Source organism: Notamacropus eugenii, chromosome 4, assembly GCF_028372415.1.
Source record: "Notamacropus eugenii isolate mMacEug1 chromosome 4, mMacEug1.pri_v2, whole genome shotgun sequence".
NCBI lineage: Eukaryota > Metazoa > Chordata > Mammalia > Diprotodontia > Macropodidae > Notamacropus > Notamacropus eugenii.
In genome coordinates, this window is record NC_092875.1 from 441,579,929 (window position 1) to 441,595,152 (window position 15,224).

At 43.4% G+C, this 15,224-nt stretch overlaps 1 protein-coding gene across 6 annotated transcripts in view; it reads right to left on the minus strand.

Moving 5' to 3' along the window:
- The window catches only part of MAPK4 (mitogen-activated protein kinase 4), a 222,044-nt gene extending 207,234 nt beyond the window's left edge, over window positions 1-14,810 (minus strand). For 3 of the 6 annotated variants that reach the window (XM_072606049.1, XM_072606048.1, XM_072606047.1), the window contains exons 1-2: window positions 14,386-14,810; window positions 893-988 (exon numbers count right to left, since the gene is read on the minus strand). The gene's annotated coding sequence lies outside the window, so the exon portion shown is untranslated. The remainder of the gene's footprint in view (window positions 1-892; window positions 989-14,385) is intronic. The other 3 variants (XM_072606051.1, XM_072606046.1, XM_072606050.1) reach the window with 1 other exon arrangement.
- Window positions 14,811-15,224: the final 414 nt, after the last annotated feature.

Genomic DNA, 15,224 nt, shown 5'->3' on the forward strand with positions numbered 1-15,224 from the left:
AGGAGAAAGGGAGAAATAGAATGGGGCAAATTATCTCACATTAAAAAAGGCAAGAAAAAGCTTTCTCAGTGGAGGGGTAAAGGGGGGAGGTGAGAGAGAAAAAGTGAAGCTTACTCTCATCACATTTGGCTTAAGGAGGGAATAACATGCACGCTCAATTTGGTATGAAAATCTATATTACACTACAGGAAAGTAGGGGAGAAGGGGATAACTGGGGTGTGTGGGGAGGAATGATAGAAGGAAGGGTAAATGGGAGGAGGGGGTAATTAGAAGTAAATACTTTTGGGAAGGGATAAGGTCAAAAGAATAGAATAAACGGGGGACAGGATAGGATGGAGGGAAATATAGTTAGCCTTTCACATATAGTTAGACTTTAATGGAAGTCTTTTGCATAACTACATATGTATAAGCCATATTGAATTGCTTGCCTTCTCAGTGGGGATGGGTGGGGAGGGAGGAAGGGAGAGAAGTTGGAACTCAAAGTTTTAAAAACAAATGTTAAAAATTGTTTTTACATGCAACTGGGAAATAAGAAATACAGATAATGGGGTATAGAAATCTATCTTGCCCTACAAGAAAATAGAGGAGATGGGGATAAGGAAAGGGAGGGGTGTGATAGAAGGGAGGGCGGGGGGGGGGGGAAGGGGTAATCAGAATGCACGGTGTCTTGGGGGTGGAGGGAGGGAGGAGATGGGGAGAAAATTTGGAACTCAAAATCTTGTGGAAAGGAATGTTGAAAACTATAAACAAACAAACAACTAATTAAATAAATAACAATAAAATACTGAAATCATCCTCTGGACAGAATTTGCTAAGGGAACTAAAGTCTTGGACTGATGTCATAGCTTCCTGGTGCCTTGGGTACAAAAGCTATACATAAGTGGGCAGTCACCTGGCTGATCCTTCAGGCTTCTGCAGATGGAAGCACAATGTGACCAACATCAGTCTGAGCTGAATCAATAATATGTCCTCACTGAATATCTTCTTCCTATTATGATTAAGTAAACATTTCATTAACTGTCAGATAGTTGATGGGAGTTTCCTTTTCTTCCAAACAAACCTGAGGCATCAAACCAACTTAAGTCAATCCTAGTCTAATAGAAGCCAATAGGATATATACACTAAACCAGTACGATGTAGTACAAAAAGTACTGATTTAGGAATCAGGAGATCCGTGAGTTTGAATTTCAGTTCTGATGCTAGCTGTGTGTCAGTGGCCACATATTTGATCACAGAGATAATGAGGAGCCGCAAAATGAGGAACAGCTGAGAAATAAAATGTTTAGATCTGTGCGAGGGTAAGATTAATTTGGCAGCTGTGTGAATGACGGACAAATTTGATACCACTTTTTTCTGTTTAGGGACATTAGTTGAAGATTATACTATTATCAAACAATAATGTAGGCTTGTTCCTACAGCTAATTATGCTGGAAGGGTTAATTTTTCTTGGTTAGGACTCCAGGGTATACCTTTGTGCAGGCCTAGCACTGGGAGTAGTAATTAACTTCTAAAACCTAGAGCTCAATTAATGATATTTCATAAACTCACATAGCTAGCTAAGCCATCTAGTACCATTTGCCTCTAGGCGGATATGCAATAAAAATATCCAACTGCCCTGACAGCTTTCCTTTCTGGTGTGAACAGTTCCTTTCTCCTGAGGAACTAGTTCATTGGCCTTTATGCCCATGGGCTTAACCATAGACTGGAACTCTGACATGGGAATGCAATGTTTAAACTTGTTCTTTTAAGGAGAAAAGTAAAAAAAAATAATCATCGTTGGACCCTGGTAAAACCCAGTGGTATTCATTAGCTCAGAACAAGCAGAAATGGTGGACAGACTAGCATAAATCCATAAAAACAGGCTGTGGAAATTCTTGCAAAGCCAGGCCACAAGGACAGTTTTCAGAGTGATAAGACATTGTTCTACACACAGTGTTCAAACTGGAAGAAACTTTACAGAGGAATCTATCTAACGCAATGACCTCATTTCACATATAAGGAAACTGAGGCCCAGAAAAGGGGAGGAACCTGTCCCACAAGAAGAATGACTTCTATAACTCTAAACTTCTAGAACAAAACCCTGGGCTTCCTGACTTGAAGGTTTCAGTTATATGCTGTGTCTCTTTTCTCTCTCACTCCCGAACTATTCCCTTTCCAATGCTCTGCAAGTTACTCATAGAGGACTGCAAATCAGCACCAGCAGTCCTCTTTCAGAGCATCGAGTGCAGAGGAAAGAACTGAAAATGACCATCTAAAGAGGTAAGAATTTACCTGCCGGCACAGTCCTTCAAGGTCAGGTAAAGGACATGATTCAGGTTGCCATTTACAACACCTCCAACCCAGAAATCCCCCCCACTTGCAAACTCTAACAGGTCTTTCCCATTCTTTATTTCTCAGACTTTGTGACCAGAAAATTAGGAGTAAGAGCTTCTTAGAAACCTGGGAAGTTCTTTAACCCAAGAACTCATATCTAAGCATGTACCTTCTAAAGGCCAGAATAGATCCCTCTTCTCCTGAAATATAAGGATTCCTTAAGGAATTCACCTGGAAAGCCAGGCCTTACATTCAAATGCTCCCACAGTTCTCTCTTTCTTCATCAAGAATTTAGTCTGCATTAAAACCTCAAGGTTGGCACCCTGGCTGGTTTCTCTGCTTTCAAAATGGAATATTGAGGGGCTTAAGAAAATCAGAGCTGCACCTGAGCAACCTCATGCAGTTACACTTATCAAAATGTTTTGTATTTTCATAGAGCAAAAGTTTGCTCTTTCTTTTCACTCTCCTCTCCCACTGACCTCAGTCCTCTTTCATCTAACTACTGTGTAAGTGTGCACATGTAAGCATGTGTGCAGGCATGCACACACATACACAGACATATAGACACACACACACACACACACACACACACTGAGATTAAGGCAAAGGGAACTGTAAAAGACAGGTAAGGATGCAAAGATAGGATGCAAGAGGTGCTTGATATATAGAGCAAGACTGCTTTCCTGACGTCACTTTCAACTGGGCACTTGCCTTATCAGTTCTGGCTTTAGTCACTAGTCTCCCTAGGTATGGATGCATTTGCCATAGATATCCAGCTGCTTTCTGTATTTCGATTTCATTCATGCCAACCTCTGCTCTCAAGTTCCAAACCTGGGAAGTGGCTGGTGGGTAAATGTTTATGAATGGAGCCGATTATAGCAGGAGGGTTTTGCCTTTATCCCTGGGTATCTTTCTTGGCATACTGACAGTGAGATTACATACTACATATAGAGTAAATAGAATGCTGCCAGGAGACAGGAGCATTGCTCAGCAAGGGTCAAGGGGCTGAAAACTTATACATCTCTCCTCAGGGAATCAGTGCTCTGATGGTACTGGTTGAAAATTCATCCCTTGGGCTTTTTTACTAACAAAATTCAAATGGTGACAGTATATACCTCAAAGGCAATTGGGAAGGTCAGATAAATCACAGGCACATCATAAAGTGTTCTGGAAAGGGGCCATCATTCCACACTCTGGTCTTTAGAGTCTCCCACCAATCATCCTGATACTAGAAAGGACTAAAAGCATATAAATGACAATAAAATGGAATCATATGCTTCGAATTCTCTTCTCATTTCTGCCTCCTAGCTTCCCTGCCTTCCTCAAATCTCGGCTCAAAATGCCACCTTCTGCAAGAGGCCTCTCTAGGCTCTTCCCAATGCTAGTTTTTTCCCTCTGCGGTTGCCTCAGCTTTCCTTTGAAGATATCTTTTATGTGCATAGTTATTTGCATGCTATCTGCCCATTAGAATGTGAACTTTTTGAGACCAGGGACTGTTTTTGCCAATCTTTTTATGCTCAGCACTTAGCACAGCACTCAGCATATAGTAAGCACTTAATGTCTGTTGACTTGACTTGTTTCATATGCCAAGGATGCTCTGGAGGCCAACAAGATGATCCAATATTCTTCAAATCACCAGCTTAGTAGAAATTAAGAATTGTATATTAGGTTTATTAGGAACCTTTATCAGTAGAGGAAGGACTGGGGCTGGGGGACTTTTATATTCCCAGGCTGTGTTATTTCATAAGCCTCAGAAAGGTTCAATCCAATTCAATAACACTTAGTAAATGCCTACTGTATGCTGTGCTAGATGCTAGGCATATAAAGGCAAAAGCAAACTACTCTCTGCCCTCAAGGAGTTTATATTCTACTATATGAAAATGGCAGCCACACAAGTCAATTAAATGTAAAGTACATTCAATTTTAATACTGACTAAGCTCAGCAACATTCTAAATGCTGGAGGACTCAGGAAAGGCCTTTCAGATCAGCTAGTGTGTGTGTTCGTTCTTCGTTGCCGAAAAAGACCATGCCATCGGAGAAATGATGACATGACTTGCACTTGACTTTGTTTTGAGTGAGGGAGGGCTGTGCAGGTCACCAGCCTCACTTCTCTTCCAGAGCCATCTGAATCCAGTGGCCAGATATTCATCAGGATGGCTGGAGATGACCCAGGATGGGGCGATTGAGGTTAAGTGACTTGCCCAAGGTCACATAGCTAGTGAGTATCAAGTGTCTGAGGTGATATTTGAACTCCTGACTCCTGCACTGGTGCTCTATCCACTGCACCACCTAGCTGCCCCTTCAGGTGATTGATACATGAGCCTGGAAGGGAGGTAGGGATTCCCAGAGGCAGAGAAGAAGAGGGAGAACAAGCTAGCTAGGTGAGAGGAAGGGGCAGCCCATACAAAGCCATGGAAACAGGAGGTAGAAGGACAAGTCTGGGGAACCTGCAGGAGCCCAGTTTCTCTAGAATTTAGACTGTCTGAGAGGCAGCCTGGAAAGAAAGGCTTAGAAATCTCAATCCCTTGACTCATCCTATCTCCCATGAACTCACCACACAGATAATACTGGCAGAAGACCCACCTCATGAGCATTGCTGCTTTCTTGCCAAGATAAAAACGTTGATATTGCGCACCTCAAGAGTAGCTGGGAACATCAACTAAACTATAAGCATGTCAAAAAAGAACTCTGGAAAGAGCACAGCACCCAAGGAGAGCAGCTATTTAATTTTTCCCTTTGTATCCCAGGGCTTTCTGCAGTGGTCCACCCCACCTCATACATGCTATGTAACCCTGGGCAAGTACTTGACTCCTTAGTGCCCCCAAGCAACTTTCTAAAAGTATAAGTTGCAGAACAGGCATTGAACCCTGTTAGGAGGAGTTTCCTCCCAAAGTATTCCTTATACCAATGAAATAGTATCAGGAAAAAACAAACCTCAACACCTCAAAACCCAAACTGAGTACCTATGACCAAAGGGGTTCCTTCCTGCCATGGAGGAGTTCTAGCACAGAACAAGTATTAGAGGGGTTCCTTATAAATGGTGAGGTCTTCCACATGGCCCTGTTTATGGACATGTTGATTGCATTACATCCAGTAACACTGCAGTGAGTTATGAGTTATGCCTAACAATCCACATAGGAAAAACTAAAGGGATGAAGAATACACATCACTTCATATAAGCTGTTGTATGAACAATGAGTAGGATGCAGAATTAAACCAGGAAAGAAAGCTGGAGTGCCTGTGGAAAATTTCAAAGCCCTTTTAATAACCCCATGTTCTCCCTAAAACACAGCTCCATATTCTTAATATTAATATTCTTCCAATGACGTTGCATAACTATAAGACAAAAATCTGTAATGTCTAAGGAATAAAATTTGATCTCCTGAAGGGCAATGGAAAGACGCATACTAGATATGTTGCTGTTCAGTTGTTTTAGTCCCATCCAACTCTTCATGACCCCATATGGGGTTTTCTTGGCAGAGTTACTGGAGGGATTTGTCATTTCCTTACACAGTTCATTTTACAAAGATGAGGAAATTGAGGCAAACAAGGTTAAGTGATTTTCCCAGGTTTACCCTACCAGTAAATGTAAGAAACCAGATGTGAATGCAGGAAGATGAGCCTTCCTGACTTCAGGCCTGGCAGTCTGTCTACTTTGTCACCTACCTGCACTATAGTAGACATGAGCAGGAAGCAATTATTACAGAAAAGAAATTAAGAATCAGAAAAAATCACACAAAACATATCACCAAAAAGTATAGGACTGCCAAAGATAGACTGGTGACATGTCAGTAGCATTTGATAACTAAGGGATGAATTCCTTTTTCTACTGGGATACTTGGGCTGTCAGAAATCAAGGAAGGCTCCTAGCACATTAGATGGACTCCATTTACCAAACTTTCAGGAAGACATGAACAAGAAACACAAGGGATCAGCACGCATGGGTGGAGTAAGGTCCTCGTTGTTGGTGGGTATATCACAATGGAGAAATCACAGACAAGAACCACTCGACGCTTGGGATATTGTCTTAACCAAAGTAAAGGCTTAAAAAGTGTTTGCTGAATTGAATTGGTAACTAGGAAGGAAGAAAAGGTTCCAAATAGCAGCATGACAGTAGGAAGAAGAGTGGAAAGGTCAAGGGCTCTAATTCTAGCTGTTATTAACTAGCAGTATGACCTTGGGTAAGTCATATAATATAATACACTTACAGAGTACTGTGTGACTAAAAAGCACTTTAAAGGTGGTCTCATATGATCCTCAGGACAACAACTGATAACACACAATATATGAAGAGGCTGATTAGAGAGGTTAAGGCATTGCAAATCCAATAATCCTCCTGCCCTAACATTCTGTTTCTTGGTTTCTTCCTGCCATGTCTCAGAAGGGCATTAACTAACTGGATAGTATCCAAGAGAAGATGAGGAAAACCAAAACCCTGCTGCAGGAAAATAAAGTCCTCATTCTCCTTGAGTTCTCTGCAACATCTGATACTGCCAACACAACCCTCTCCCAACAGATCACTTTCTTCAGCATCCACGATACTCAAGTCTGTTAGGTCTACCCTACTCCTCTGAAGGTTCCTACTCTGTCTCCTTTACTGGCTTTTTCTGCCCCTTAATCTCCACGGTTCTGTCCTTGAGACTCCTTTTTTCATATGTTACCTCTTCCATGTGGATGGTCTATATACCTGCCATCAGAAACACACATCCAGACTGGAACTCATCAACTTCCACCCAAAACCTTCCCCCTAAATTTACTATTGACACCATTCCCAAGTATGTCAGTGCTCTAGCCACACTAGTCTACTCTTCCCCTTTCCTGCTCTCATAATGTCCTCTTCTGTCTCCCTAAACAAAATAGAATAGAGGGAGAAGAAAACAGAACCCAGGTCAGAACATTGGAAGATACCTCCAGTTAGTACATATGCCCTGGATGAAGATCTAGCAAAGAAGCCTGAGAAGAAGCAGTCAGATAAGTGGGAGGAGAACCAGGAAAGAAGAGTAGAGTGGAAAAAAATCTAGGAAGAAGAATAAGTCCCTACCTTTCTTAAGGTACAACTTGATCACTACCTTTTCCCTCCTCAACCCCTAACAAACCCTTTGACCAACAAAAACTAATCTTTCCTCTCCTCAAATTTCTGGCTCTGGATTATTTTTGTTTTGGTCTGGTTTTTTGCCTGAAATGCATTCTCCCTTGCATCATAATTACTTGTGCAGATATTTTAGCCTCCTTCTTAGACTATAAACTGCTTGAGGGCAAGATAATTGTTTTAGGTGATTTCTAAACACTGCACTGAATTGATAGTAATCTTTCAACTACTTGAAAGGTTTCACTCTTCAAGGATAAGGACCAGACTGTTTTGTTGAATCCCAGAGGGCAGAACTATGACCCATGGGTGACAGTTAACAAGGAATTCAAATGAAGTGATGGTGATGAAATGATAATCTCATTAAATGAATTCGGTATTGGTGAGATGACCATACTCAAAGAGTATTTGTCAATGGTCCATTGTTAGTGTGGGAAGAGGTCTCCAGGGCAATACTGCAGGGATTTAGACTCAGATCTGTGCTGTTTAACATTTTTATCAACGACTTAGATAAAGGTATAGATGGTTTGCCCATCAAAATTGCTGATGGCACAAAGATTGGAGGGATAGCTAACAGGAGAGATACCAAAAGATCATGAAAAGCTAGAGCACAAGGTTGGATCTAATAAAATGAAATTCAATAAGGATAAATGTTAAGTCTTACACTTTCTGTCTCACATAACGAAATGTCCTTTCTTGCCAAGGCAAACCCCTCTACCTGCACAAACGATCCCATTCCAACCCAATCTTCTCCAGCAGACTATCTCCTTTATCTTCCCCATTCTCTCATCTATCTTCAATCCCTCCCAGTCTACTGGCTGCTTCTCTACTGTCTACAAATCTTCATCCTCAAAAAAAACTTACTTGATTCATCCATCATTGCTAGCTCTTGTCCTATATCTCTTTTCCTTATAATGGCTAAACTCCTTGAAAAAAGCTGTCTACAATCAGTGCCTGTACATCCTTTCCTCTCACTCTGAAACTGCTCTCTCCAAAGTTACTATCTCTTAATTGCCAAACCTTTTCTCAATTCTCATTCCTCTTGACCTCTCTGCAGTGTCTGACACTGTGGATAACTTTCTTCTCAATACTCTCTTCTCTCTCAGTTTTCATGACACTGTTCTCTCCTGATTCTTTTTCTACTTGTCAAGCCCCTCCTCAATTTCTTTTGTTGGATCTTCGTTGAGGTCACATTCAATAACTGTACATATCCTCCAAGGCTCTGTCCTGGGCCCTCTTCTTTTTTCCCTTTATTTAACCAGCTCCTTGTTCCCGTCCAGCCCCAGCCTCCTCCAGCCTTATCCCCCTGAAGGAAGCTGGAATGAAATTGGACTAGAATTTGACTGGTGGTCCCTTCCATTTCTAAAATTCTATGACCTCTAAGGTCCCTGCAAGCTCTAATATTCCATGATTATGCGACTTCAAGGACCACATTTTCCCAGTGGCTAAGCACCTAGAAGCTACATTAATCTCTGAATCCCTAGAGTATGATTTAGTGGAGGTGAACCTTGTTCCAAGGGAGGCTTTATGTATATTGAATTTCTTAAAATGCATAAGAGGCAATATTATCGTAAAATCTTTTTATTAAAAAGAATCACAAAAATCCTTTTGCAAAGTCATTGGTCATATCCCCTCAGCTCCCAATTTATCTGTTGGAAATCTGAATTTTTTTCCTTGAATCCTGATGAAATTCCTAATTTGGTTTCACACAATGTGAAGTTGGATCAATGTATTAATCAGAACACTTTCCCTTCCTGAAGCTAAGATATTTTGGCTAACTTGGTTGAGAACATTCTTAATGAAGACTTTTGTATTTTTACAAATTGCTTTTTAATACATTTTAAGCAAACTAGGACTGTCAGAGCTGAAGGAGCCCTTAGAGCTCATCTTATTCATATGCTACATTTTACAGAAGAGGAAACTGAGATTAAACAGATGTTAAGTGGCTTGCTTCAAGGTCATATGGCAAGGCAGTGGTTGTTCAGTCTGTCCAACTCTTTGTGACCCCATTTGGAGCTTTCTTGACAAAGATACTGGAGTGGTTTGCCATTTCCTTCTCCAGATAATTTTATAGCTGAGGAAACTGAGGCAAATAGGGTTAAGTGTCTTGCCCAAGGTCACACAGCTAGTAAGTGTCTGAGGCTATATTTAAACTCAGGAAGATGAGTCTTCCCTACTCCAGGCCTGGTACTTTATTCACTGGGCTGCCTAGCTGTCCAAGGGAACAGAATTCAAACTACAGTCTGAACATTCAGAATCCTAGCTAAGTGCTTTATACTCATTGAAAAGTGGTGCCTGGTCGACATTCAACTTAGCCTGTTTTAGTGAACAGAAAAGGGAGTGTGTTTCCTAATGAATACCTTAAATCACTTAAAGCAGTTAGCAGTCATTGGCCTAGAAAAATTTATATATCATGAGCTAATCTAGTAGTTTAAACATTCCCATAATGATTTTATTTTCTAGTATCAACTTGGTCTGTAATCCTTTTCTTTCAGTCATTCAACAAATATTTCTCAGATGTTATATGCAAGGTGGTGTCTAAGACTATGTACCTGGTACAGGTGATAAAGTCTTTTACTCAGACTTTTAATTGAAGCCCAACCTGAACCTAGTTATCAAGAACACAGAGTAGCTTATATAGACTTGACTGAAGAAAAAGAAAAACAGTCTTAGGGGACTTCTATAAACTACTAGCAGGATCTGAACCCATGAAGTTATGCTATAAATACAAAAGATGTAGCAGTGGGGTGGGGAATGTTTAACAACTGGTTTGCCGGACAAAAATGTATATGTGACATACTTTTAAGTTTAATCTGCAATATTAACATTTTCTTTATCATTTTCTTAATAATAATGGTGGTGGAGGAGGAGCAGAAGCAGGAGAAGAAGAAGAAGAAGAAGAAGAAGAAGAAGAAGAAGAAGAAGAAGAAGGGAGGAGGAGGAGAAGAAGAGGTAGAAGAAGAAGGAGAAAGAGGAGAAGAAGAGAAAAAAGGAGAGGAAGAGGGAGAAGGAAAAGAAGGAGAAAGAGGAGAAGAAGAGAAAGAAGAAGGAGAAGGAGGAGGAGATGGAGAAGAGGAAGATGAAGAAGAAGAGGAAGAAGAAGGAGAAGAAGAAAAAATGATGACAGCACTTATATAGTAGCTATTATGTTCCAGGCGCTGTGGTAGGTGTTTTACAAATTTTATCTCATTTACTTCTCACAACAAACCCTGGGAGGTAGGTGCTGGTATTATCCCCACTGTAAATGGAAGAAACTGAGGTAAACAGATGTTAAGTGATTTTCCCAAAGACATGCAGCTAGTAAGTGGTTGAGGTCAAATCTGAACTCATGTTTAAGCCCACGTCACTATCCATTGTGCTAAATCAATCTCCGATTTGTAGTGTATTTGCTGATTTCTGAGACATAAATGCTTATGCTGAAAATTTAACAATTGGCCCTGAGCCTATACAATTTGGCTGCAGCACACAGTTGAATTTAGATGCCACTCTAGTAGCAGGAAAAAGAATTAATCTGACTTCCAAAGGGGAAAATATAAAAAAAGTTAATGTGACTTTTATTTGGCACTAGGAAGGACTGGTTCAAGAGAAGAAGGAAGCTGAAGCCTCTTTCCGTTAAGAGAATCTATGTACTTAATTTCCTTTCCTAATTCTTTAAATTGTGTTATTTTATGTAGTTATGTCCTACAGGGGCATTATTCGTTCACAGACAGGAGGAGCTAGAAACTATGAAGATATTTATCACAAATTGTAGTGTAGAAGTCAACTAGGGATAGAGGTCACCCTGAATACTGTGATTAACAATTCCAGTTGGACACTGACTTCCCTCACAGGTCTATCTTCCAGAAGTTGCTCTCACTTGCTGCCACTTACTCACATAAGAGCTTACCCTGACTTGTTGCTTAAGCAGCTGCTGATAGAAAGAGATCCCCCCGCCCCAGTCCCTCTTCCTTTTCCCTTAGCTACTCATTAGCCCATTAGCAGATGCTTAAAAGCAGCAGGCTGGGGGAAATTCTGCTGCCTATCAAATGTAGCTGCTCTGAGTCTGGGCAAGGAGAAATCAGCAGCCAATACCCCTTGTGAATAAATGAACCCAAATGGTGATACACACACACACACACACACACACACACACACACACACACACACACACACCCCTCAACATAACAACCCTTACTAGATCAGTTTGAATAAATACTATCTCATTCCCTCTTACAAGGATCTTGCAACAGAATGGACGAATTAATAAAAGAATGAATTTCCTCTTTGGACCCGCAAAGGAGTTGTGCTCTCCTTGTGAACATGTTCCCAAGGACGACCTAAAACCAAGAATGTGATTGCTAAGTTGACACCTGACCAAAAACACAAGAAGGCTCAATTTAGCTTCATGAAGAAAAATGGCCAAGTGTCACAACTTTGTATAGAACTCAAAGGCTAGAAGAGACCTGGCCAGGGAGGGCTGAAGAAAGTAGCTATGTGATTTTCAGATTTACCCCAGGGAAGGTACTCAGTTCCCAGAAACATCTTCTCCCACCTGCCTGCTAATGATCAGAGTTCCTTAAAAAGCGGTCAAATGCAAACTGCCCAAGCATAAATACATGAGGGAGTAATTTAATTCATGCCCTGGTACAAATACCAGACCCTTTTTAGAGCATATTTTGATGAGATGGAAGGTTTGGTGTAAGGGCAGGGTTTGTTTGGTTTTTATTTTGAGGGGTCAACAATCATTCAGTCAAGCACATGTATTATTCATTTAGTTCAGAGGGAAAAGTTAGCACCTTGAATATCAGAGAAAATACAGAGAAATCAAAGGTCAACAGACATGTTTCCAAATGTCTGACATAAGCAATACATACATCACAATTCAACAGACAGATGCAACAGCCTGATCATACATATATAGTTACCAGAGAGGGAAGCAACAATATCTGGGTTTTCAGAGCCGGGGAGCTCAAGACATAATTCTGGAGTGACTGCAAATCCCATTACCTTCTTTGGTGATCTAGTCTATTGTCTAATGAAATTCAGATTATTGGAATCTTAGGATCATGGATGGAGGGCTGGAAGGGACAGTAGAGATCATCGAGTCCAACCTCCCCTTTTACAGATGTGGAAACTGAGGCCCCAAGTGGCTAAGTGACTTGCTCAAGGTGGCACAGGTAATGAGTGGCAGAACCACAATATGAATTGAGGTCTTATGACTCCAAGTTCAGTATTCTTCCCACTGTACCTGCTGCATAAACTATTAGAGCTGAAAGGGACCCTTAGAAATCATCTGGTTCAACTCTTTTGACACCAGAGGAAAGTTGGGACCTGGAAGAGTAAAGCCACTTGGCCAATGAGTCTGGGTCCAAGCCAGAGCTACAAGTCAGTTCTCTTAAATCCTAGCCAAGCACTATTTCAGCTGCACCTTGCTGCTTATCTTAGGTCTAACCTCTCTGTGTCTAACCAAAATCCTTCACTCCATCTTCGGCACATTTCCTCTCATTTTGATTTCAGCAAGGAGAAACAGAAGGTTATAGCTTTTCCTACATCATACAATAAAGAGTTCAGAAAAGTTAGACGCTTGGCTGCCCCTTTTACTCAGACTTTTTACACAGGCAGGGCTCGATATTTAGTTGGGGAGAGAAGAGGGAGGGGGGAAATGAACACAAGCCAAAAGACACTAAACCATGTATCTTTCTTCCCTTCCCTGCTAATGCTAGAAAAGGAAGAGTGGAAGGTCAGAGTTGGAAGGCAAAGTGGGGCATAATTCAAATCCAGAAGAGCCTAGCACCCCTAGAGGTTCCTTGCACCTAGAGGAAGTTAAAGCAGCAAGCCTAAACCACCAGCAGGGAGGTTTCATTAAGAAAGTCACTTGCAAATATATGTGAATGGAAATTGACTGCTTGGGAGGGTGAACCTTGTGGGCGCATTTGAAGAGGCACATGATGGGGTGAGAGGCAGCAGCCTGATAAATGCTCCAATTCATGAACAAATTCAAGCCAAACTGCCTGGGACCCAAGAACATCTGAGCAGCACCGCTAAATCCACTTCTCCGCTTCCAGAGACTCGGAAACCGCTGACCCCTCTCTCCCCACCTCTAGGGGATCTTGTGACAATCCCCAGGCTACCTAACACCTTTCCTCTCTGGGATCGTAGATGAGAGAACAAAAGCGAAAGCTGTTTAGGGTACTGGGTTCCTTTTAAGAATAAGGCGCAATGAATGCAAGATGCTGGTGGATAGATGCTGCATTGGACTGAGTTTTCGTGCAAGGCAAAAAACCACTCAGATTTTGCCCTCACAGTCCCTCCCGAGGAGAATGTAGGACTCCATCAGGGAAAGAGGAATTACAGTAAGGTTACCTCTCTCCGGGCTCTGTCTCACACACAGAGCCTTTGCTCTCTGTTGCGACAGGAGACCCCATTTTTCCTGGCGACACAAGGAAAAATCGTGTATGTTTGGAGTGGGAGTGGAAACTATCAAATTAACCCTTTCTCGAGGGAAAAGCGAGGATGAAGAAAAGGAAACTAAGACAGAGACCATTTAATTGAGGGACAATATCGGGAAATAGCTGTGTCCATCATCCCCCACGCAACCTTAAGAACCTTATGTGACCCTCTGAGAACCTGTCTTTCCTCCTCCCCGATCAGTCCGCTAATCACACACACACACACACACACACACACACACACACACACACACACACTCATCAAGCTCAACCATTCCATTCAAATCACCAAATCTCACTCCCACGAGCCCGAGTGGAAGCTGCCCATAAAGCGGTCGAAGCTGCCGTACCCCAGAGGCATCCCTCTCTCCGTGGGACCCACGGGGAACTTCCTCGGGGGGATCGTGTTGGGGGAGGCTGGGACTGGCAGGGCGAAGGGTAGCTAGCGTTTCTTTCTCCCTTCTGCGGGGCCAGGGGCAGCACGGGGACCCTGCCCTGAACTCCCGAGGAAGCAACAACTGCAGAGAAGAAAGCGAGCGGAGGGAAAAGCCACTTACCCAGTGAGCCCCAGAGAGCTGCCCAGGTTCGCTCCCGCAGGAGAGCCAGCGAGCCGGCGGCGGCGGCGGCGGCGCCTTTGTCTGCGCCTCTGCTTCTCCTGCGGCCGCTCGCCTAGCCTCCGCCGCTGACCTTCCCAGGCGCCCGATCGCTCGGGCGAGCCCCGGAGCTCGGACCGCTGCTTAGACAGCCAGAGCTCGCTCCGTCCGTGCAGGAGCCAGCCTTCCCCTTCTGCTTCTCTCTCTTTCTCTCCTCCTCCTCCTTTTTTCTCTCCTCCTCCTCCTCCTTCTCCACCTCCCCTGCGCCGGGCCCGTTCTTCTCCCGGCTCCGCCCCGGGCTGGGGCCCCGCCTCCGCCGCCGCCGTCAGTCACCCAGCCGGGAGGAGGCCCCCCACCTGCTGCAGCTGTGCCCGCTGCTCCGCGGGGTGCGCGGAGGGGAGTCACAGCTGGACCAGGGGGTGGCTGCAGCAGCGCCGGGCCCTGGGACTGCTTCTGCGCCGCCAGCTGCGAAGACGCTCCCAGGAGGCTCCAGGGGCCGGCTGGTTTAATGGCCCAGGACCAGAGCAGGAGCAGGTGGAGCCGCCTCTGCTCCCTCCTGCGCCCCCTCTCCAGCCCCTCGCCCCGGGACGTCCGGAGGCATACTGGGCTCTTCTGGATTCGAATTATGCCCCACTTTGCCTTCCAACTCTGACCTTCCACCGTTCCTGAGGAAACTGGCTGCTCCGACAGTGGTCTGCACTCCTTCAGTGATCACCCCCAGACGCGCCCCTGCCCAGCTGGTTCCGCCCACCCCACCCTCTACCCCAGATCTGGGGCCCCCGAGAGGGGAGGAGGAGCCATAA